Below are 8,692 nucleotides of genomic sequence, written 5' to 3'. Positions count from 1 at the left end.
GAAGACAAGAGGCAGAAAGTGGAGGGGTTGGAGGTTGAGCAGATACCTGATTGATGTCAAAATTCATTGAAATTGTTAATTTGCTAATGTGGAATGTGGACGCTCTCAAAGAAGGCAGTCATAAGAAAAGTGAAAGTTGATGTCATGGCCAGGTCATTTGTGGGAAATGACCACTGAGATCATCTGGCCTCATGTGAAACTGACCTTTTCATTTTTTCCCCCTCATGCTGAACATTCCTGAGGCCAACATGCTGGAGACGAAACCAAAACATCCCCCTCCGGCCAGAGAGCCCTTGATTACAAACAGGGTGCACATGATGGATGGCCAGGGACAAGGTGGCTTGGTGGTAAAAGCTTGTCCCAAGTCGATCAGCTGAGTGCAGGAAACAGCACCGCACCCTTTAGAACACAGACTACTAGAGAAACGTGAAGCCTGAAATTCAACTCAGTCCTGTAGCTTTTATAGAAGTATTTTTATGACATCTTAGATAACACACAAAAGGAACAATATGTACAAAAACAAGCACCACCATTTAAAAAAAAATAAATAAATAAAGGCAGCCTCCTGGAAACAAAGACTAGTTTTGATCTTGGAAAGAAATTCTCATTAGTTTGTTCACTGCATGAGAATCTTAATTTCTCAAGCCAATAGGTCCCAAACAACTTAGGCATCTACAGCTGAATAACATTATAGAAAATTGAATTTATCAACCTGTTTTAATTTAAAATTGGACATAGAACTAGGTTGTATATGTTGGGGGGCAGGGGGACTAACAAGCAATTAGAAGCTATTAGTCCGGACTTTTTATTAGTTATAGACTTATTGGTATTTTTGTTTCATGATAAAAAAATATATACATTTTGGTTGGTCCAAAATAACCGATTCAATCAGTAAACTCACAGGATACAAAATCAACGTACAGAAATCCGTTGCATGTCTACACACTGATAATGAAGCAGCACAAAGAGAAATTAAAAAAAACAATCCACTTACAACCGCACCCAAAATAATAAGATACCTAGAAATAAACCTAATCAAAGAAGTGAAAGACCTGTACTCTGAAAACTATAAAACTATAAAACACTGATGAAATTGAAGAGGACACACACCCACACACACACACACAAATGGAAAGGTATTCCATGCTCATGGATTGGAAGAACAATATTGTTAAAATGTCCACAGTACCCAAAGCAATCTACACATTTAATACAATCCCTATCAAAATACCAACAGCATTTTTCAGAGAACTAGAACAAACAATCCTAAAATATGTATGGAACCACAAAAGACCTCAAATACCCAAAACAATCTTGAAAAAGAAAAGAAAAGCTGAAAACATCACAGTTCTGGACTTCAAGTTATATTACAAAGCTGTAGTGATCAAAACAGTGTTGGACTGTTTGGGCATAAAAATGGACACATAGATCAATAGAACAGAATAGAAAACCCAGAAATAAACCCACAATTATATGGTCAATTAATCTTCACCAAAGCAGGAAAGAATATGCAATGGGAAAAAGACAGTCTCTTCAACAAACAGTGTGGGGAAAACTGGACAGCCACATGCTGAAGAATGAAACCAGATCACTCTCTTTCACCATACACAAAAATGAATTCAAATGGATTAAAGACTTAAATGTGAGATCTGAAACCATCAAAATCCTAGAAGAGAACACAGGCAGTGACTTCTCTGGCATTGGCCATAGCAACCTCTTTCTAGCTATGTCTCCTGAGGCAAGGGAAACAAAAGCAAAAATGAACTATCGGGACTACATCAAAATAAAAAGCTTCTGCACAGTGAAGGAAACAATCAACAAAATGAAAAGACAACCTACTGATTGGAAGAAGTTATTTGCATATGACATATCCAATAAGGGGTTAACATATAAAGAACTTATACAACTCAACACAAAAGAAAACTAAACATAACATTAAAAATGGGCAGAGGACCTGAACAGATATTTTTCCAAAGACATCCAGATGGCTAACAGACACATGAAAAGATGCTCAGCATCACTGATCATCAGGGAAATGCAAATCAAAACTGCAATGAAATACCACCTCACACCTGTCAGAATGGCTAAAACCAACAACACAAGAAACAGCAGGTGTTGGTGAGGATCTGGAGAAAAGGGAAACCTTGTGCACTGTTGATGGGAATGCAAACTGGTGCAACCACTCTGGAAAACAGTATGGAGGTTCCTTAAAAAGTTAAAAATAGAACTACCTCATGATCCAGCAATCACACTACTGGGTATTTACCCAAAGAATACAAGAACACTAATTCAAAAGGATACATGCACTCCTATGTTTATAGCAACATTATTTATAATAGCCAAGATATGGAAGCAGCCCAAGTGTCCAACTATTGACGAATGGATAAAGAAGAGGTGGTGTACATATACAATGAAATATTATTGGGCTATAAAAAAGATTGAAATCTTGCCATTTGCAATAACATGGATGGAGCTAGAAAGTATTATGCTAAGTGAAGTAATTCAGTCAGAGAAAGACAAATACCATATTTTTTCACTCATATGTGGAATTTAAAAAGCAAAACAAACAAGCAAAGGAAAAAAAAATGAGAAACACAAACCAAGAAACAGATTCTTAACTACAGAGAACACACTGATGGTCACCAGAGGGTGGGCGTGGGAGGATGGGGGAAATGGGTGATGGCAATTAAGGAGAGCACTTGTGATGAGCATGGGGTGATGTATGGAAGTGTTGAATCACTATATTGTACACCTGAAACTAATATAAACACTGTATGTTAATGAACTGGAATTTAAATAAAAACTTAAAATTAAAAAAAAACTGATTCGATTGACAATACTAGTAAACCAAGAATTTTCTTACATAGCTTCAGTGAGATCAGCTATGGATCCAGCAATAAAAAAGGAATTATGATATTTTTTCCTCTTACCAAAAGAAATTCAGTATTTCAGATTGCAGATATACATTCACAGTATATGCATATTTTTCCATCCCTTTGTCCACCCATAAACTCGCTGACCACTGTGCTGCTGGGTTCATCAATGTCATAGTGTACATTGAGAGTGTCTTAGCACCTTTGGTCTCAAAGCAGAGAACTATGCTGGGAGATAAGTTCCCTGGAAAACAGCTCCCTATCTTGTTGCTCCAATTTGCTCACTTACTTAAGTCACACATATTTATAGAGCAATCAACGTGCCAAGCACAATGATAAGCACAGAGCCTGCAAAGCAGGCCACCCATGACCTTGCCCACAGGGACATATGCACTCTGCCTGGCTCTCTGACTGTCGTTAAGTAGCTGCTTACTTGGTTAATTCCGGGAGGATTGAATAAAAATATGGCTGGATCCTTAGTGACTAGCAGATGCATGTGTCATCCATTTGATAAATAAGTGAATCAGTAGCACTGGGAACAGAATGGGGAGGGCTGGGGACATTTCCAAGTGTTTGAGGAGACAGGTATGCATCTGGGGCAACCCCAGGCCTTGGAGATTCGTCCAACCCAATCCCAGAACTTCCATGACAATACGGACCTCAGACAGGGACATGTGAAGCTCAGATTTGCCAGGAAATTCTCCTTCCTGGGAAGGATGGATTTGTTTTAATTTATTACTTGACCCACCTGCCTTGAGTTCACAGGAGTCTCAGGAAATGTCTGGAAATTTGAGACAATGGACAAAATAAGATGGGAAGCAGCAAACCCCTTGGAGGATGGGACAATTGTCTGGCCATAATGGCTCCCCAGCAAATAATGTGAGGTGTTTCGCTGATTGTCTGGTTCCCCCAGGTAGTTCTGAGGACTGGATTGCCCCCATAATAAAGGAAGGCACCCTGGAATTTACAGATAAGCAGAAGGGGGCTGAGTCCCCTCCGGCCCCATACAGTTCATTGTACATTAACTAGTAAAAATGAGTCATTTCATTCCCCAATTATGTACTCAAGGAGGAACTTTGTTCTGATTCCTCATCTGTTGCTGGACTTTGTTATTAAAACGAGGTGACCCTGTTTACATCTTTAGTCACATTGCTTTCTATCTTGCCTTTCAAACGCCGTGCACAGTTCATTGCAGCTCAGAGTTCCCTGTGACGTCACTAATAACCGACCTATTTATCTGTACCCTCCGCTGCTCATCTGAAAGTTGAGGCTTAAAGAGAGGACCAGAAATCATTATACAATTAGTAATCGGAAAAACCCAGAGAGAGATAGAGAGAGAGATGGGGGAAAATCCTCTGTGAACCATGCGACAGGGAGAAATCCCTTGGAAAGTTAGAAAATGCCTTCTGTAGAGCTGGTTGGGTATCTCTGTGTGTGGTCAGAAAGGGCCTGCAGTCAAGAACCTCCCAGGCAAGTTACTTCAGGATCAGGGTGGGCTTTACCCACCAGTCAACCCAAACAGGACCTCCTCTGCAACAATCTCCCATTAACCATTCACACCCCAAGGTCAAATTCTTCTTCTGGGTCTCTGGAAGTTCCTCATTTCCAAGCAATTACAAAGGGGACCCCTGTGTCTCCTGAGGGCAGGCAGTTCCAGGCACTGTCCTCATCACTAAAGAGAAAGGAATCTCGGGTCACTGAAATCTCTGAAAAACAAAAGCAACACTAATTTTTGGAAAACGCCTGTACCAAGGTACATAAAGATAAATATGACAGAAAAAAAAAATCAGTAGGTATTTCAAGAAAAACGAAAAGAGTCTAAGACCCTTTTCCGCAAGGAATTGCAAAGAAGGCAGACGGCTGAGGTTCCTGGTCTCCTGGTCGCTGCCGAACTCTGTGCAGGACGCGGTCCTACCGCAGGAGGGGCGGGGCTTCCAGGTAGCCTAACCTGGCGGTCCTGCGCTTGGGCAGGTATAGGCACAGGGTCTTCAGGCTCTGCCCCTGATGAGGGGTGACAATCCCAAGCAGTCCTCCTGAGCCCGGAAAGGAGTCAGTCCCTGCAGGTGGCCGTCAGTCAGCCACCTCCTGGTCACCGGCCAAGCCCCCAGCCTCACGGCAGGACGCTCCTGTTAGCTTCCTTCCCCGCTCCCTTGTTCCATTCTATATCTGGTTCTTCCTTCTCTGCCCCTCCTGAACCCAATTATTTGGACTTTCCCCACGTTACATAGTCTCTGATCTTTCCCTGATTTGCATGCATATTAGAACCACATTCCAACATTGCAGCCATTTTTATTAAAGAATATCAGGGATTCCTTTGCAAGACAATCACCTTAGAAAATCAAAGACTTACTGTGAATTGAAGAAAATCCATCTAAAACCATCTTTTGCATCCTCAAAGCTAAACCCCTTGTCAATCCTTCCAAACCCCAGACCAGTGTTACACCCCTCAGCCAAAACAGTGTTAATAAACTGCCATTCATGTGGAAAGACTTATTCTATTTCTTGTTTAACATCAGGGACATCTCATAGACCACCAGGCATTTTGTCAGAAAGCAGCTGCAGGATTCAAAGTGGGAGCAGTGACTGGTCCTTATGATTTTTATTTTTTTTATTTTTTTTATTTTTTTAAAGATTTTATTTATTTTTTTGACAGAGACAGCGAGAGCAGGAATGCAAGCAGGGGGGAGTGGGAGAGGCAGAAGCAGGCTTCCTGCCGAGCAGGGAACCCGACGTGGGGCTCGATCCCAGGACCCTGGGATCATGACCTGAGCCGAAGGCAGACGCTTAACGACTGAGCCACCCAGGTGCCCCCCTTATGATTTTTATTAAGGGAAAACGAATCAGTGTGTGTGTTGACATTGCTCCCCATGAAAATGTTCACAGTCTAAGTGGACATCAGCCGAGCATCTCATCTCCACTCCTGCCCGGCTCTGTGATGCCGAGTTGACTGGCACGCCGCAGCCTGGGCAGACCTGGCCAGAGAGGCACTCGCCGGAGCTCACAGGCTTGGAGAAGAATGAGACCCCCGACCCCCAGGCTTCCTGTGGGCTGCCTCTGGGCTTCTTGACTTCTGTCTCTACAGCTATGGTACCAACAATGATGCTTCTCGAGCAGCCTCTGGGCCCAGCGTGGAGTCTCCCAGCCTTTGGAACCATGACACCAGCCCCAGTCCCACAGACACCCTTCTGGAGACCTGGGTCCGGGCTCCAGGAGCCCCGACTCGGAGCTCTTCCCTTCATTCCCTTGGCCCTGGGGGTGCGACAGCTCCCTACGGGGACCTCAGTTCTGTGGTTTTCCCTCTCAATTGCCCCGTTGGCCATCTTATCATGGTGCCAGCCCTTCATGGTGCATACTCGCTGTCCAAATAATTGGAATGCTATCTGCCTCCGAGTGGATCCTTTAAAGATACCTTAAAAACTATGATTACCATTCAGAAAAGCCATTGTTTGAGAAGTGGGGTCCCAGGCTTCATGCACAAAATTTTCTCTCAAAATTGTCCTTAACCAACAGCTTCATGAAGTACATGGCCAAAAAATGGACTGACCAATAAAATCCACAGCAGAATGTTCCTAACTGACCAGTCAAATTCCCATTGAGTGGATGCCGGCCGCACTGCCCGGCTGCCCCCTCAGCACCACCCCCAGCCCCAGGCTGGCCCTCCTGGAATGGCCCTCCGCTAGTGAGAGCCAAGAGGCTCCAGATACACCAGCCCCTGGGAGCAGCCAGGATCCAATGACGGGCCCATGCGGGCCACAAAGTGGTGCACCCGTAGTTTGTCTGGAAACATCTCTGAGGTGCCGTGCCTGTTTCAGAGCAACTCGTGGGATCCGCTGAGCTCCCCCGCCCCCCCCCCCAGTGCAGTAACTGCATTGTGGATCACCTCTCCCCTGCCTGCCCTGCCTCACTCACCCCCTACTAGGTGCTGCTCATCTCTTCACAAGCCTGTCTCCTAGTCAGCTTCCTTTGGACTAGTGTCCCCAGGGCTTGGCACTTCTTGGCTAACGACCTCAAGGAGGCTCTGTGGTAATCCTCGTTAGACAAAGGCTAACGCCAAACCTAAATGCTGCTCCTCAGACCGGGGTTCCCTCTCCAGGAGAAAGACAATGACAGGGGTCATCAAAACGACCAAGAAAGCACAGGGAGCACTGAGGGAGGGGAGCCTCAGGGCTGTCAACCATCGCGAAGACTCACACAAGCAAAATGTGACTGAAGAGCAAACAATCTATAAGACTTCGAATAAAAATACAGATGTTTGATGTTAAAAGTTATCAGAAGAACAGACAGAAGTCCTGAGGGCATCCCCACAGTCTCCACCTGCCACACAGCAGGACCACAGACAGGGAAAAGGTCCGGGTGGGGACACGGAAGGACGGAGGACAGGAAGGTGGGACCCGAGGAGGAGCGCTAGACGGAAATGCTGTCACGTTATTCTAGATTTATAAGCTGTCTACAGAAGAAACAGCCCTACGGATTGGTGCCAGGGACCGAGCGTTTGTGTCTCCCCAAAATGACTTTGGTGAAGCCCCGACCTGCAGTATGCTCGCATTTGGAGATAGGCTCTTTATGGAAGCAAATTTAAATGAGGTTATATGGGCAGGGCCCCAGTCCACGAAGAGGAACATAGAGCCACACTCATGCTCTCTGAGCACACATGGAAGAAAGGCCAGGTGAGGGCACAGAAGACAGCCGACTGTGAACCAGACCCCGAATCTGCCCGTGCTCTGATCTCGGACTTCCCGCCTCCAGAACTATGAGAAAACAAATTTGTTGTTCAGACCACCTGATCTGTGGTGTTTTATGGCAGCCAACGTGGCTAAAACCATTGGTTGAATGGTTACTGCTGGAATTCTGTTGATAGAGTGAAACCCAGAGTTTAAAAATTATTTAACGTCCAAGCTGTCTTGGACTTTATCTTAAAATTCCTGATCTTCACAACCCTTTCTGAACGAAGAGTACCTGACGGATGACTCCGTTCTTTCTAGAATTTGAGATCCTCACGTGACTTAGAAGCTTCAGGCTGGCTAAATGTTTGCCAACATTACAGGATCAAACTGTAGTAAGTTTATAATCAGCTTTGGCAAAATAAGAAGCAGCTCATTAAACTTTTGTAAATGACTAATGGTCTCAATGGCAGTTATAGGAAACATGATTCATTTTCCAATAATCACTAACATGTATTGATTACTGTGTATAAGGCACGGCACTAATCACTTAATGTACACTGTTATGCTTATTCCTACAATAGCCTTTTGGAATAGGTACTATTATATCCCGATTACAAAGATGAGTAAATAATCTGAGGCACAAAGAATCGAGGGAACTTTCTCCTAATCAAACAGCTCAGGAAGTGTTGAGCCTGGATTCAAACCCGGGCATCTGACAGCTGAGTTAGTGTCCTTAATCATGTTCCTGGGATGTCTCCAGCTGGAACATTGGATGTTCCAATGAGTCTCCCCAGCTTCTCCTTCCAATGCTGCTGTGCATTTTCCTGATAATTATCATGATGTATTTATATAGGGAAAACACTCTGAGCATTACCTTGCATAAATAAACTATGGAAAAGCCCCACAAAATAATGGAGAATTTCTTTGTGAGTGCCCCTTCATGATTACCCAGAACAAGCAGAAAAGAATGGCTTAATAACCTCCCTAAGTGAAAACCATCCATCCAACGGAATGTTTGGTTTTGGTGATTTGGAATGGTGGCTTGGCTTCACTTCCAACTTCTTCCTAAGTTTTCCTTCTTCTTTGTTCTGGAAAACAGTACTTCTGTGATAGTACCATGTAACAAAAGCAATCATACAACTGGATACAATTGAT

Source organism: Phoca vitulina, unplaced genomic scaffold (assembly GCF_004348235.1).
Source record: "Phoca vitulina isolate PV1807 unplaced genomic scaffold, GSC_HSeal_1.0 scaffold33, whole genome shotgun sequence".
Lineage (NCBI taxonomy): Eukaryota > Metazoa > Chordata > Mammalia > Carnivora > Phocidae > Phoca > Phoca vitulina.
Note: the sequence above shows the minus strand (reverse complement) of the source record.